The sequence below is a fragment of the Peromyscus californicus genome, unplaced genomic scaffold (assembly GCF_007827085.1).
Source record: "Peromyscus californicus insignis strain IS unplaced genomic scaffold, ASM782708v3 Scaffold_7__1_contigs__length_154581171, whole genome shotgun sequence".
NCBI lineage: Eukaryota > Metazoa > Chordata > Mammalia > Rodentia > Cricetidae > Peromyscus > Peromyscus californicus.
The window spans coordinates 56,919,478-56,936,338 of record NW_026294595.1 but is presented as its reverse complement, the minus strand read 5'-3'; the positions used below and the strand labels follow the sequence as shown (position 1 = coordinate 56,936,338).

General features: G+C 37.5%; 1 protein-coding gene and 1 long non-coding RNA gene across 15 annotated transcripts in view; one reads left to right on the top strand and one right to left on the bottom strand.

Annotated features, from left to right (window-relative positions):
- LOC128102443 (uncharacterized) overlaps positions 1–16,861 on the top strand; it is a 140,128-nt gene that overhangs the window by 22,468 nt on the left and 100,799 nt on the right. For 12 of the 14 annotated variants that reach the window (XR_008215407.1, XR_008215406.1, XR_008215411.1 and 9 more), the window contains 2 exons: positions 6,616–7,059; positions 8,201–8,267. This is a non-coding gene — a long non-coding RNA (uncharacterized LOC128102443). The remainder of the gene's footprint in view (positions 1–6,615; positions 7,060–8,200; positions 8,268–16,861) is intronic. The other 2 variants (XR_008215409.1, XR_008215404.1) reach the window with 1 other exon arrangement.
- The window catches only part of Itprid2 (ITPR interacting domain containing 2), an 86,420-nt gene that overhangs the window by 59,813 nt on the left and 9,746 nt on the right, over positions 1–16,861 (bottom strand). The window lies entirely within an intron of this gene.

Sequence of the window (16,861 nt, the reverse complement as noted above, 5' to 3'; positions counted from 1 at the left end):
GTATAACACATATGTGTATATGTAAACATGTATGGCATATATTTACATATAAATTTAGAAACATCCATTATAAATTAATTATTTCTGGTGAATTAAGCTTAAATAAGTCTTATATAGAGACAATTTAGTCATCTTAGTGAAAGTGTTCTTTTATCAGACCTTATTAATAAAATTCAAGTAAAAAGTGTTAAATACAGACTATTCTGTCCATGTACATTCTCATTCATTCCGTAAATAGCTGTGTTGTATTTTCGCACAAGATGATCTTTTGGGCCTTTTGAAACTTGTAGACAAATGAGGACCATACTGAAGAAGTGCAGGATAAATCAGTGGCTCTCAGCCTGGGGTTGTAACCCTTTGCAGGTTGAGTGAGCTTCTCATAGGGGTCATCTGAAATCATCAGAAAACCCAGATGTTTACCTTATGATTCATAACAGGAGCAAAATTACAGTGATGAAATAGCTTTGAAATAATTTTATGGTTGGGGGTCACCACAACACAAGGAACTGTGTTAAAGTGTCACAGCATTAGGAAGGTTGAGAACCACTGATAAAAAATTTTTCACCTCAGTGGTCCAGCCAAGCACTTTAACATCAATCACATTTTTTTTGAGACAGGGTTTCTGTGTGTAGCTTTGGAGCCTTTCCTGGAACTCACTCTGTAGCCCACGTTTTTATAGAGACTCCAAAGCAAGTGAGATCTGAAACAAATCAAAGAAGAACACTTTTCTTTTTCTATCTGGAGAGCAATTAGCTCTCCTTACTATATTTTCTCTCCCTTTTTCTATAGAACTAGCATCAACCAGTTTTCAAAGCCCTGTTTCTTTTTAAGTGTGAAAGCAGTAAAAAGAGTAACTAGTAACTTTGTCTGCAGGTGACAGACAAAGAAACAACAAAAGAGGGGCTGACTGAAGGATTCCCTACATTTTCAAGTTTATATTGACACAGAAAATACTACCAATTGATTTTTTTTTCTTTTACAATTTATATCAGAAAGGTATTAGCTTATAAAATGAGATAGGAATTTTATGTCCAATAATCTCACTGATTTATTACAAAGTCAGTGTCACTGCCATATAATTATTAGGACCCAAACACTGAACAATAAATTAATTAAGAAAGTGACTAACTTTGAAAGAGGCAAGAGCAATGAACAGTCATGTTGATAAGTGAAACCATAGTCATCTGGACACAGGAAAGGATATGCTGAGTATAAATTTCCCAGTGTCAGCTGGCTGAATAGAGGCTCTGACTCTAACTATCCAAAAGACATCATCACTTCAAGTATTTCATATACACACTGCCCAGATTAAAATGTTTGATTTATTCATAATCAATCAGAGAATTCAGATTACAGGGAAAATAGGTCAGATTCACAATGAAACTGTCCTGCTGCAAAGACAAGTTATACTTTCCAGTTGTAGAGAAACAGTTTTAGAGTCTCCAAAAAATCTTAATCTCTATCAAGTATGATATCTACATGAAGTGTTTTCAGAAATATTGTCATCCTTTAGCTACTGACATGAATTTTACAGTATTTTATGATACATTACATAATCTAAAAAATTTCTACTTAAATGGATGTATATTACACAATTTAGATTTAAAATATATATGGAAATGAGAGTGTTTTTAAAGATAAGGAGCTGGCAGTCCCACTAATGTTATCATTCACTGGAATTAGGGTCAAGCATTAGACAAGTTAGCACCAATCAGATGTTTTTCTGACCTATATAGAGTTTCGTTCCACCCTTCTACTTCTAGTTATCAGAGAAAAATAATTATGCTGAATTGCTTAATTAACATGTGTTAGTCCAGGTTGAAGGATGTCTCTCTTCAGTCTCAACTCTGATATGTATGTGATGCATGCTTGTATTTTAGTACTTACCACACTTTATCATGGGAATTATTTTTGTTTTTATCCACATAAAGTGAGGTGGTTTTTTGTGGGTAAAACTAAATTTTGTGGCATCCCTAATGTTTAGCATAGTGCCTGACACTTGGTATACACAATTGAGTTAAATACGACATAACAGAGTTTCTACTGACTCTGAGATTAGTAATTAATATTGTCCAACATACTGGCTCCATACAAGTAACTTGTATATAAGCTACATAGGAAGGAATTGGTAGAATACCATTTCTACTTTGAAAGATGCTTTTCAGAATTAATAAGATATTTTGCTGAAATTTTATTAAACATCCAAATCATTTAATTTTAATTATCTCAATAAATTTTTAAATCATTTAAATCATTTATACTGATTACTGAAGCCTGTTAGTAATCAGTCTTCAGATAATCTGTCTTTAAGAGTAGAGTTTACAGTGATTCTTAAATCAATATTTCTCTGAAGATTAACTATGGAGTCCTGGGAATCTTGGTTTGTAAATGAATCTGCTGCCACAAGAATTGTTAGTATTAAACACTAAAAACAATAGTTTTACACATGAAGTCATGAAAATTGTTTCCCATTAGAAACAAAGACATTTGAACATATGATCTTAATGTAGATAAGTTTTCTGATGAAAGAATTCCTGGAAGTTGGAAAAGCATTTCAATTGTTAATAATGTTATTTTCCCTACAGAATATACATTACCTATAGACATGCTTGACCTTGGCAAGCCTGAGGCATACATTGTAAAATACACATACCAGATACATAAGAGAATTTTAACTCATGCTTCATTATTCATTTCCCCAGCCTACACAACTGAGGCGCAGATTGCCTGGCCTCAGTATAACATCACTGTGTACACATTCTTGTACTTTTTTTGATTAAGGAAGTACATTCATATTGTGCCTTTAAAAGCATTCCATTCCTCATCACAGACTTCACAGACCAGTCAAGCTGACCTGTGCAGTACCAATGATTCCCTATCCTTCCACAGCTTCTTACCTTTACATGCAGAACATGCTCTTTATCCTTCTTCCTCTGATTCCTCTGCTTAGGGCACCTTCTATCCCATCCAAGTCCATGACCTAATTCCAGCTCACACTTCAAGATCTGGCTTAGTTAGAAATATCCATGGAAACTAGCCTCTCAACCATGGGTTAGAGTCCTGTAAACAGTACCCCTAAAGCTCTTGTGAAAAAGGATCCAGTCTCTTTTTACTTCCTAATCAATGTTTTATCCTTAAGAGCTGTGGCTTACTCATCCATTATCACATTTAGATAATATAAAGCCAATGAGGAAGGTTGGATGAGGAGAAAAGATTTTGGAGTTACAGAGGTGATAGCTTTGTTGCTGAGTTGTTTTGAATAAGCACCAGGATCTCAATGGCTTGATTTCATTCCCTGTAAAATGGACTCACACTGCTTACTTTGTGGAGTTGTTAATAAACACATAAATATATACTTGGTGGTTTTTCCAAGTCTCCTACATACATTGTCTTCTTGCTTAGCACAACCTTAGTAGTGTTAGTATCCATACTTTATAGTTTAAAAACAATTAAAAACAGAAACATGCAGTAACTTGCCCAAAGCTGCATAGTTTATAAAGACATAGTTTTTCAGCCCTGAGGCACCTAGTTCTGGATCACTCATAAGTCCCATAAACCGCAAATCCTATTCTTACATTCTATTTTCCCTAAGTAACTTCTTAATCACAAAAAATAGTTATTAATTTTCTAAAATATAATATCTAATAGATTCTCTAAAAAATTGAGAATATTTTCTAAATTTCTAGCAAGTACTGAGACATTTGTTTCTAGAAATGTCGTACTAAAATATCCCTTGAGGGGCTCAGGGATGTAGCTCAGCAGTAGAGTATTTGCCCTGGGCTTGTGTGTTGTAAAACAAAGTTGAATATAGTTTCCATGATACTAGTGAGACTGAGCTAGTCCCCACCTAAGTTCTCTGAAAAAAATAAAATAAAAATTTAAAAATCATCTCTTAAACACTCCATTGTGCCCAAAAGAGTTCCATCATAATTTATGCTCTGTCTCAACACAGAAAAGCAAAAGGTGTAGAAATCTGTCCTGTACTTAAAACGTGTGGAGAAGAAAGCAAGAGCCAAGACTGTGCAATGCTACCCAAGGGAGAGAGCAAAGGAACAAAGGTGGAAATGCAGAAGGTCTAGGAATGAGTGAGGAAAAGTTGCTGAGATGTGAGCCTGTGATGGAAAAGCCAAAAGAGCAGGGGAGGACTCAGATTGTGGAGCTTTGAGCATTTGTGCCACATCCCCAATTTCTAACACTGTGTTTTCACAAACAGGCAAATATAATCTGCTCTCACTTTATTCTGAGCTCTGAATATGTATGTACTTGGCTAAAATGTTCAGTGCAGCAGATCATACATCATTGTGCCAATCACAATTTCAGAAATCTTTATTTATTTGCCAGGTATTGTTTGAATGTGAAAAAAATAAAATAAAATAAAATGACGCAAGTAGTCTTTCTGTGGCTGCATTGTTTGCCTGGGCTGTGATTGGATATGGTCCAGTAATACCTTTAAGATAGGCTGAGACATAAATAAATATGCAATGTGTGTTTTGAAAGAGACTCTAAGAGAAGTCAAATGGTTTCATAGTTCTAATTGACCTTAGAAATCAGAGCCCAACCCCTTATTAAAAGAAAAACTCCTAAGACTAAAGGAGGTCAAAGGACCTGCTCAAGCTCACCAGACTAGTTATTGGCAAAGCTACAGCCAGGAAAAAAAGTAGAACACTTATTCCTACTCCACTGATCATTATATGTGCTGTTTTGTCTCCCAGGACATTTAGAACACTCCCAGATAGCAGCAGTTTGAGCTTCAACATACTCTAAAAATACAGATGTTTTTTCCTATATAGACTAACATGGCCATAGCCTGGACATACCTTTGTCATCTGAGACTCTCTCAAGTTAACATTCCAGAACTGCATTTAATAAGAACAATTTTAATCAAATATGTAATATCAGTTGTTAAGCAAATTAGTTCAGCTGAACAACTTTCCATATCTTATCTGCCTGTTGTTCAGTTTCTCAGGTTAGAAACCAGAAAACATGACTGTGCCTTTCTCGTGGGTGTTTTGAAATGATGCTATGAATAATGAGATTCACATTTAATACATTAAAGACATAAATTCACAGGGAAACTGTTTAGGAAAACCTTACAGTGAGACTTCCATTCAGGCTCTGGTCAGATAAGGCCAAGTCAACACTCTGTCTCCCTCTCGTTCTCTACCACAGTTTGCTACTTATTAGATACCCGTGATACCAGACAATATTTTAAATTGTTATTTCTAAACCATGATTGTTACTATACCATTCTGTGAAATAATGCTTTCTGCTAATGGTAGATATTGAACCCAATGTCTGTTTAGTTCCTTAGATCAATATTTACAATTGAAATATTATTTTTATAAGCCCATTTCTAAAATTTCAGCACAAACTAACATTTACCAGCACCTTAATAAAACAACCCAAAATGATCTAGCACATACACATAGACATCTGTTTTTAACATGGATGCCTGGAGATAAGAGGAAATAGTTACTAAGTCTGATTTATAGTCTTGAAGTCTACTAAATCAATCTGAATACAGGTCGTACTCACATGAAAATATAGCATTAATGATAGACAATATAATTTAGAATAAGGTTAACTTATTTGTTATGCTTGTGAAAGAATTTCTAAATGTTTTCAGCTTGTCTTTTCTTAAATGATAAGGAGGTCATGGGGCAAAACTATATGAATAGGAATCTACTAAGTAGGTAGGTAGGTTTTGGCAGCTGCCAGTTTGGAGAATCTCAGTGAGGCAGAGACAGGGCTGGGAGGGGCGGAGTTGTTATTCTTTAGGCAGGAGCCCAGGGAAGTCAGGCAAGGCCAAGTACTAGCTGGCAAGGACCACTTCTGGGTAACCAGAGCCCAGAATTCAGGAAGGCAGAGTCTAAATGAAACCTCCATGACAAAGATAACAGTAAAAGGTGGATGCCATTTGCTTTCACCCGTGCTGTGGGCCCTTGATGACAGAGTGCTTCCAGAAAGTTGAGAAGTCTGTCAGAGTTCTGCTTTAGAGCATAGCTGAATAACTTCTTTAACAAGTGAGTACTTAGCTTTGAGGAACTTACTGACCATATTTACCTAGACTCTAGACACCCTGGTTAAGCTACTGAGATATAAATGTGTGAGGTATAAAATTCTTATGAGACAAAGGGAATACTAAATGATAACTGGTGAGTCTATTTCATAAATTGTGTGATGTTGAGCTAACAGATTCACTGTCTTCTTCAGAGTAGTAAAATATTTGGAAACCTGTTTGGGTAATAAAAAAAATAGTCCTAATGGTCATAATCAAGGATATTAAATAGTAAAATAGATCTCACTATAAATTCTGGCCAAACATATCACAACAGATTAAATTCATTATTTAAAGTTCTCTAAAACTACTAAATACAATATAAAATGGGGCTGTAAATGTCTGCTCAAACATTTGATGGTTTGTTTTATTAGGTATTACTTTACTGTTCTTTATATACTTAATAGTTTGTCCTACTACTTATAATTCAGGTTTTGGCTTCTCTACTCACAAAATAAAGATACTAGCTGAAATATTATCTCAAAGTTTTTTATGCTCACAAATAAAAGTTGTTTCTTATTAATGTTTCAATTTTTTCTGATTATCTTTCCCAATAGCACTGCCACAAAAGTAAATACAATTAGAACTTCAATGGATTTTGGTCAAAAAACTAAAAATGAAGCCTCGTGAAACACTGTGCTTCATACCTATAATTTCAGCACTTGGATCACCATTATTTGGAGGCTATCCTGTTCATTCTGCACAGTATGTCCCAGGCCAGCTAGGGCTACACAGTGAAACTTAGGCTCAAAAAGAAAAAGATTATCAACTCTCTCCATTGCCAAAGATATCTGTAACTCAAAGAATTGCAATAATATGAAGCCTAAGAAAATCCCTTCCAAAATGCATACAAGAAGGCCAAGAACATTCACAGCCTACAGAAGCGAAGCAACCAACAAGAAAGAGGAGATCCAGCTGAAGTGGGCATGCTCAATTAGCCCCCTGCTAGCCTCCCACAGCAAAGGATAGCAGCCCTCATCTGTCCAGTGCAGCACGGAGCGGTAAGTGTGAGATGAACCTGTTTCTACAGTGCATATATAAGGAAAACTCAGCTTTCCAGGCCTCTCAGGGCTGTTGTTTCATTATTTTGGCCATATAGCATTATTTTGTTTCAATCATTTAGATAGCCATAGCTAAATATTGTAATGAGTAGCCACAAATACATGCATTGTGAGTTCTGGAAATAATTTACTTTATCCTCTCCTTTAGATGGTACAATACATGAATATGTATATATTTATAATATTTTATTTTTTATTTTATTTTACAATATAATTTAATTCTACATATCAACCACGGATTCCCTTGTTCTCCCCCTCCCGCCCTCCTCCCCTTCCCCCCAGCACACCCCCCATTCCCATCTCCTCCAGGGCAAAGACTCCCCTGAGGATTGAGATCAACCTGGTAGACTCAGTCCAGGCAGGTCCAGTATCCTCCTCCCAGGCTGAGCCAAGCGTCCCTGTATAAGCCCCAGGTTTCATACAGCCAACTCATGCACTGAGCACAGAACCCGGTCCCACTGCCTGGATGCCTCCCAAACAGATCAAGGCAATCAACTGTCTCACCTATTCAGAGGGCCTGATCCAGTTGGTGACCCCTCAGCCATTGGTTCATAGTTCATGTGTTTCCATTCGTTTGGCTATTTGTCCCTGTGCTTTATCCAACCTTGGTCTCAACAATTCTCACTCATATAAACCCTCCTCTTTCTTGCCAATTGGACTCCCAGAGCTCCACCTGGGGCCTGGCCGTGGATCTCTGCATCCGGTTCCCTCAGTAGTTGGATGGGGTTTCTAGCATGACAATTAGGATGTTTGGCCATCCTATCACCAGAGTAGGTCAGTTCAGGCTATCTCTCGACCATTGCCAGCAGTCTATTGTGGGGGCATTTTGTGGATTTCTGTGGGCCTCTCTAGCACTTTGCTTCTTCCTATTCTCATGTGGTCCTCATTTACCATGGTCTCCTGTTCCTTGTTCTCCCTCTCTGTTGTTGATCCAGCTGGGATCTCCCGCTCCCCCAAGCTCTCTTTCCCTCGACCCTTGCCCTTCATTACTCCCACTCACGTCCATGTTGTTCATGTAGATCTCATCCATTTCTCTGTCATTGGGTGATTCCCGTGTCTTTCTTGGGGTCCTGTTTTCCAGGTAGCCTCCCTGGTGATGTGAGTAGCAGTCCAGTCATCCTTGTTCCACATCTGGTATCCTCCTATGAGTGAGTACATACCATGTTTGTCTTTCTGAGTCTGGGTTACCTCACTCAGGATGATTTTTTCTAGATCCATCCATTTGTCTGCAAACCTCATGATTTCATTGTTTTTCTCTGCTGAGTAGTATTCCATTGTGTATATGTACCACATTTTATTTATCCATTCTTCCATTGAAGGGCATCTAGGTTGTTTCTAGGTTCTGGCTATTACAAACAATGCTGCTATGAACATAGCTGAGCATGTGCTCTTGTGGTATGATTGAGCATTCCTTGGGTATATGCCCAAGAGTGGCATAGCTGGGTCTTGGGGGAGATTGATTCCCAATTTTCTAAGAAAGCACCATATTGATTTCCAAAGTGGTTGTACAAGCTTGTATTACCACCAGCAGTGGAGGAGAGTTCCCCTAGCTCCACATCCTCTCCAGCATAAGGTGTCTTCAGTGTTTTTGATCTTAGCCATTCTGACAGGTGTAAGGTGGTATCTCAGAGTTGTTTTGATTTGCTTTTCCCTGATAATTAGGGATGTTGAGCAATTCCTTAACTGTCTTTCAGCCATTTGAGTTTCCTCTGTTGAGAATTCTCTGTTTAGCTCTATAGCCCATTTCTTAATTGGACTGTTGGGCATTTTGATGTCTAATTTCTTGAGTTCCTTATATATTTTGGATATCAGTCCTCTGTCAGATGCAGGGTTGGTGAAGACCTTTTCCCATTCTATAGGCTGTCGCTTTGCCTTGTTGACTGTATCCTTTGCTCTACAAAAGCTTCTCAGTTTCAAGAGGTCCCATTGATTGATTGTTTCCTCAGTGTCTGAGCTACTGGTGTTATATTTAGGAAATGATTTCCTATGCCAATGCTTTTAAGACTACTTCCTACTTTCTCTTCTAACAGGTTCAGAGTAGCTGGATTTATGTTGAGGTCTTTGATCCACTTGGACTTAAGTTTTGTGCGCAGTGACAGATATGGATCTATTTGCAGCCTTCTATACGTTGATATCCAGTTATGCCAGCACCATTTGTTGAAGATGCTTTTTTTTCCCATTGTACAGTTTTGGCTTCTTTGTCAAAAATTATATGTTCATAGGTGTGCGGATTAATGTCAGGGTCTTCAATTCTATTCCATTCTTCTACATGTCAGTTTCTATGCCAGTACCAAGCTTTTTTTATTACTGTAGCTCTATAGTAGAGCTTGAAGTCAGGGATTGTGATGCCTCCAGAGGTTGTTTTATTGTACAGGATATTGTACATGAATATGTATATATTTATAATATTTTAAAGATATTTATGTAGACAATAGAGTTTGGCTTAATTAGTTCAGGTGTGTGTGTGTGTCTCTGTGTGTGTGTGTGTACTTGAACATGCAAACACACACTCATACAACTCTAAACTCAGGCACTGGTGCTTTGCTGGGCTTCATGCTGCAGTGAATCTTTTTGCCTTTCATTTGACCAAGCCAAAGGATGCTGTACCCAAAGGGTTATGCTCATCAGAATAGTAAGTAGACACTCATCATGTGTTCTTTGCTTTTTTTGGGTACCTGGAATCTCAGAATCACCTGCCCAAACATTCCTGAACCTGTGTCAATTTCTTCTGCAGATCATTCTCTTGCACAGGTCCTGAGAGTGCCCACCTGGCAACAGCTGCAGGAAATCTCAATAGATCCTGGACATGTGAGCAGGAATGGCCACTTGCATACTTTGATACTTTTTGCTATTTAGGAAGGGCAGGAGAGGGCAAAAAGGGTTGTGGGTCTTGGAACAGTCTCTTCTAGCAGCCTTCCCTTTTAAACACAACTACAAAGGTGTCAAAAATTCTAAATTGGAAGCTTTTCTGAGCTACATTTTTAAGGTAGAAGCACAAAGATCAGTATTTCATTTATAGGTTTTTACCATGATTAATAATTTCATATATTCTATGTGGGAATCTATTTGTAATTTCTTTCTAGGCCCACAAATATTAGGGGAAAGATTGTACATATGCGATATAGAAAACTCATTTTTTCCTAATACTGTTTCTACATAAACTTTCAAGAGGATAGCAAAAGAACTCAGATTTTTAAGTATACACTAACCTGTGATTTCATATGGAGTACACATTATTTTGAATTGCTTTCCCAACATCTCTTAGCATAATATTATACAACCTGATTAATCAAAACCTCATTCCCAGGCAGCCCCACCTTCCCTATTTGGCACAGCTTTAAGCTGGTAACTCCCTTTGACTCCAGCATTTCAGCAACATTTAAGGAAAAGGCGATAGGACTCAAAACAGTGGGTTTTCTTTTTGAGTAAATTCTATACCTCATCACAGAGTAGGCAAAACTAAAAAAAAAAAGCTCATATAGGAATAACACATTTTCACAGTTTTTCTCCCTGCTCTTTTTTTTTTTTAATCCAAGACTTAAACACACAAAATGAAAAAGTCCCAAACAGAAACAAAGTTGAACCCCTCCTGGGATCATTGCAGTACTTACCTCAAATACTTCTAAGCCATAGTCACAATACTTTAGTGCCTATTTATTGAGAATTAGCTACATGCAATCAAGAGACATATGTACAATTCAATGTGGAAAATAAGTCACAACAAATTAAGCAACAGAAAATAGTGGGTGTGTTGTTTGTTTTCTGTGGGGCTGGGGATTAAACTCAGGACCTCACACATGCTGGGCAAGTACTCTAGCTCTAAGCAATACCTTTAGCCTATTTTTATTTTAATTCAGGTAAGAGTTTTGCTATACTGCCCAGACTGGACTCAAACTTGTAACCCTCCTGCATCAGTCTCCCAAGAAGCTAGGGTTACAAATGTACACCACTACAACTGGCTAAGAAAATAATCTTAAATCCTTGTCTAAGACAGGAAGACTTCTTTTACCTTCTTTAGTGAATGGAATGGATATATGTGATAGAAAGCAAGAGGGCAGTCTAGAACCATAATGGTACTTGAATATGTTTGTTTTGTTTTGTTTTGTTTTGTAGATAGGCTCTCACTATGGGGCCCAGGCTGGCCTCAAACATGTGATCCTGCTGTCTTAACCTCTGTCATTTAAATTGTTTCCTGTGTGAATGCCTCAGCTACAGATTCTGTGCCATCAGTCCCACTTGGAAATGGCTAAGCTAATGGATACTTGCCTTTTTTTTGCCCCAGTACACAAAGCAAATATCTATGAACCTAGGGAATATCTGGTAAACATGAAGATTTGGGGCATTCTGGAATATTCTAATTCCAAATATGGAAGGTATTATATCATCTTGCTTTCACATATCTGGGCCACTAAAGACTAGACAACTACCAAGGCAGTCTGAATTAGGGACTGCAAACATGAGAGAGACTATAATTGATTTACCAGATGTTGCTTCAGAAAAGTAAGAGCTATTTATAGAAAACAATGTGTACAATGAACTGCATCTTCAGAGCAAGTAGGTATTCTTAAATGTTAGCATTTAGTAGGATCATAAGTACATGGGCAATACCATCTGATTTTCTGACATTAACTGTAGTGAGTCATTAAATTGCCAGAGCTGTATATGGTATAAATGATGAGCTGACCACACTGTACACACCCAATGTGTCATAACTGATGATGCTCAAAGTACATGTTCATAAGCCATCTGGATTCCTCAGCATATAGTTTTCTGAAATTAAACCATCCCAGTGACAATGTTCACTATATTCTGTATGTCCAAATATAAACCTACTTATCATGAATCACAGGGGCCTGACTATCCTTAATTATTCAAGCCATTAAGTCTCTAGTATGAATTCTGAACCACAATATGGTCTACAGATTATGCTTTGGGGGAAATGGTATGCATTTGATAAAATTTGTTGAATTGGACCAAAGCTGTAGTATCAAAAATTATACTTCTATAAGGATTCAAAAATGAAAGGGGAGGGAGAGGGCTCAGTGGGTGAAGCTCCTGCTCTTTAAGCATGAAGATCCAAGTTTTGATCCCAAGAACTCACATAAAAAGCTGAGTGTGGTAGCACTCACCTGTAATCTTTAATCTTAGTGCTAGAAAGTGGAAGCAGAAGAGTTGAGGGGTCTCAGCGGACCTTGAAAACACTATGGAAGGTAAAAGTCGTAATCCTGTTTGTATGAGGAACATAGAAAAGGGAAGTCCATACAGCAGGAAAGTAGATAGCACATAATTGCATAACACTGTAAATTTGTTTTTAAAACCATACTGCAACTTTAATTTGATGTATTCTTTGACATGTAAATTATATTTTTATATGGGCTTTTTAAAAAAATAAATCCCAGCTGGGTATGAGTATATTTCTTCTGTTCCAAATAATGGAGTTATAGAGGAGAGCATGAAGCCTCCTAAGGGGTTCCATTTGTGCAAAGGCAACAGAATTCTCCCCTCTAAGATCATTTTGATCCAGAAGCACCACAAAAATGCACTGATCACATTTTCATCTCCTTGTTGCTTTAGAGTCTGAAAAACCTTTTACGGGCTATCTTGTAAAATAAGTCATGAAGGACCTTAGCCAAATAGGCATACTGTACATGGAAATGCACAGTACATTAACTTCTTAACATTCGTATGAATAAGCTTATGAACTTAGCCAGGCATCTCACTGAGGCCCTGAAGAAATGAAATGTTAATTAAAATTTAAGGGAAGAGGAAAAGATTTGGTACTTGGCATACCGCCTAATGCAGTGATTTTTAGGAGTAAAATCTGAGAAACAGACACAAATGTGGAATAGCACCACAGGCTACTTTTTGGCAGTCATAATTCACCCACCTTGCTCACCTCTCTCTGAGTATATCAACATTAGCCACCCGGGCTACAGTTAGTTATACAGTTTTACTTTTTTGTTCTTTATGCTTTAGTAGGCAAGCAGTAAATCTAGGATTATAAATCATAATCCCTGGCAAAGAAAAGCCACTGAAGTGTTTTTAAGAAGGGCAGCGCCATGATCAGCTGCTTTAGTATTGCCTCCCTCGCTGTGTTGTGGAGACAAATTTATGCAGAATGAGACTCAGTGTAGGGAGATACTCTAAAGATCAGCAGCCCTCCAACACAGTGTAAAGATTTCAAAGTGAAAACAGCTACAGTGGACATAGAAGCTTATCTGAACTTCCCTTATCTGACTGAAACAGCTTTATGAGAGTCAGCTGCCACAAATTGCCAGGAAGTCTTCTGTCAGGGAGGCAACTGGCTTTGTCTGGGGGCATTCCAAGAAATTGTATAAACAAGCCTCATTAGAACCTTCTTCATTCGAACCCCAAATTCTTTCTATTCTATAAACCCTTACCCCTGCTTGCTCAGGGAGTCACTCATTGGATGCTTGTGAGCACATATTTTAAACCTGCTGATCTATTGTCAATTTATTTGTAGTCTGTTCCCCACCTCCAAACTATTGGGAATAGAGCTGGTAGGTTTTCCTTTCTCTCCCAACAATGTTTAGGGACGCTTTCACAGTCTTTCTATTGGAAAAGCAATAGTGGTTTTCACTAGTGTAGCCGCAGAGGGAAGTATTAGAGCCAGCAGGGCTCGGGTGTTTAATGTATTAGGGAAGGAATAGAGAGACATGGCAATGAATCTTAGCCCTCTTTCAAGAGCCTTTCAAAAGCTAATATTTTCCTGACTTATGTAACTGTCAAAGTATAAGGTGAGCTACAAAACCTTGTTTATCTATGAGAATGAGAACAGACAACTTAAAAGCAAGTGAGAATTCTTTGTTGAAAAATACTGGCCTCAGAGCTGGAGAAATGGCTTAGAGGTTAAGAGCACTGGTTGCTCTTTCGGAGGTCCTGAGTTTAATTCCAAGCAGCCACATGGTGGTTCACAACCATCTGTAGTGAGATCAGATGCCCTCTTCTGGTGTGCAGGCATATAAGCAGATAGAGCATGTATACGAATACATAAAATAAATAAATAAATCTTAAAAGAAATTTAAAAAGAAAAAGAAAAATACTGGCCTCTTCAGAAAAAAAAAAAAAAAGATGTTATAGTAAGACAACTTTTGCTCTTTCGGTTTTTGGAGAAGAGTTAAAATGTGCTAAAATCAGGACATTGTATATTACCTACTAATAAAGGAGAATGTTTTACTTGTATTGGATAGGAATGAAGCAAGTATTCCAAGCCTAGGAGAAGCTGGGAGGATAGCAGAAAGCAAAAAGGATGACCTGAGTAGGCATCAGAGCTGAGTCCTAAGAGAAAATGCTCAGATGGCCAAGACAGGGAGCAGGGATATCTGGTGTTCTGCTTAAAGCTAGGTGGCAGGGTATGTTCTGATAGAAAGTCCTTTGACTTTGTCTCTAATATAAAATGATTGCCTCTCCACTCTCAATAAGTACTCAGCTTATAAAAGTTCCTTTTGAAGGGTAATATATTAAAATGTCTTATCTAAAAAGTTGTCTTATTGTTTGAATTCTTCTCCAGTTGGGCCTTCTTGAATCAAGGTCGTTTAAAATAATAAATGATGTTCTTGAAAATTATCTTCATGAGTTACTATTTTATGTAGTTATGTTCATCATTCTGATTTCCATAGGCCTGTGGAAATACCATATTGTTTCCTGAGTCACAAGGTCTGCAGTTATCACACAAACCCAAAGCAAAACCATGTTGCTTTATTTCCCTGCATAAACCAATTAGATCTCCAGTGTCCCCTTAATTTTCAAATAGTATTTGTTAAAATGTACCTGGGAAACAAGCTGGAAAATGAATGCTTGTCAAAGTTGAAAGCCGTAGGTGCATAGTTTAGAGTTGCCTCTGCTTTGTACATCTTTCCAACAGAAGTTGTAAAGCAGTTTATGCTAGACCTACACCATGTACACATTTTAACTTTCACATGAGCCAAGGTTTATAGATGCCTACTCTTCTTGGCTCTGTTATCTGCCATGCACAATTCTCTGCAGTGGGTAAAAGTGCTCAGTACTTCACTGGGCCAAACAAGCCACCATCTGCCTGTTGTATCAAACAGGTGACAGTTTAAATGAAGAGGGTTTTCTTGCTCCTAAACTTTGAAATATTATTTAAATTATTACTAAAGATGGGTCTTAAGTTCACCCAATGGAAAGGCTATGCAAAGACAATGCACATCAGACTAAGTCTTCAGAGGAACTTGAACATATACGGTTAGGCGTTCTAGGCAGCAGTCTTTTGGTTCTCAAAACAGAGTCTTACACTTGGTGATAGGAGGGAGGTTTTGCAGTAGCTATACAAAGTAGGAAGTAGGCAAAGCATTTCTGCTGTTAGACATCAATATTCAGGAAATGAAACACAACTAGCTCTTATTCCTATCCCCAGTCTGCTCCTTATATTGTTAGAAACAGAACTAGGTATTTTATAATCATCAGATCCCTCTAGACAATTTTCTCAGAGCTATGGTTTTTGCATAGATTTTCCATTTCAGGAAAGCCAAAGAACTGCCCCAAAAGACACTTATTAGAAAAATTTACTACTACTCTTAGGCCGTCAAAAAGAAGTCAGATTGTAACAGAGTGGATTCCATTTACTTGTGTGCATGGAATGAAAATACTAAAAGTAAATCTTTAGCAATATTTTATCACTGGAGTGTGAACACTGAATTTTTTTGAAGGGTAGCCACAACAAGAGAAAGAAACAAGACAGTCTTAGGATTAAGCACATCAGCCACAAAAATTAGAAGAAAACATGTGAACTTTATTTTGCTAAATAGAAGGGTGGGGGAAGTCTACTGCTAACTACTGACATAAAGTTAATTGCTATAGCTTTAGAAACCAACACATAGTAATGCTATTTCTGCTTTCCATTCTAAAACAGAACAGAGTTCAACCCTTGAAACTGGTAAAAGTAGGTAAAATAAATCACAACTCAGAGTTTTCCCTTCAGCTTCAAATATATAAGCTTACATGAAATTTTTTTGAAATAATTGGCATAACTAATAAAATTTCGGGTCATGGACTTTAGCTGTTTGCTGCAATTTTGAGAGTGGGAGAAATGAAAAAATGAAATTCCTGACATGTCTCCCTCCTACTGCCCTTTCTTCACACTAAAGGTCATAGAATTGCTTCAGTGTTGCTCTGTGACAGACTGGGTCATGAGGTACTGGAGCCAAAAGAGACTCTTATACTCACTTAGACACATTCATTATCTTATACCCCCCAAAACCCTGAGATCCAAAGAATTGAAATTAATTGTTTAAAGTGACAAAGCTAAAATTTAATAGAAAAGGAATTAGGTAGTATGGAGCAGGAAGAAGTTTTTCTGTTAAGTATTCATTGTGTTAGCTCAGGAAAAGATTAATTCAGGTAAGCCAACAAAAAATACTTGGGTCTGTTGTTTCAGAATACAATAAGGACTTGAGGGCTGGTGGATAAAAAGAGTGTTGGCTATTGGCTCACAGAACAAGTAGGACAACATATGGTTTGGGTTCTTCATTCTCTGGGCCAAAATCAAAATCACACTTACAACCTTGGTAACCAGAAAGAATCCTGTTCCTGGAATACTTGTGAAACCTGAGTTAGTTATAAGCTTCTTAGGAAAGAATTCATCCTTTGTTTGATACTTCAGTGATTCCTGATGAGAAGGGCAAGCAAGACCCATTCATTCATTGTCAAGTAACTAGAGCCATACTGTAAATGCAGGTGTATGCAATCCCTTGGAACCTTA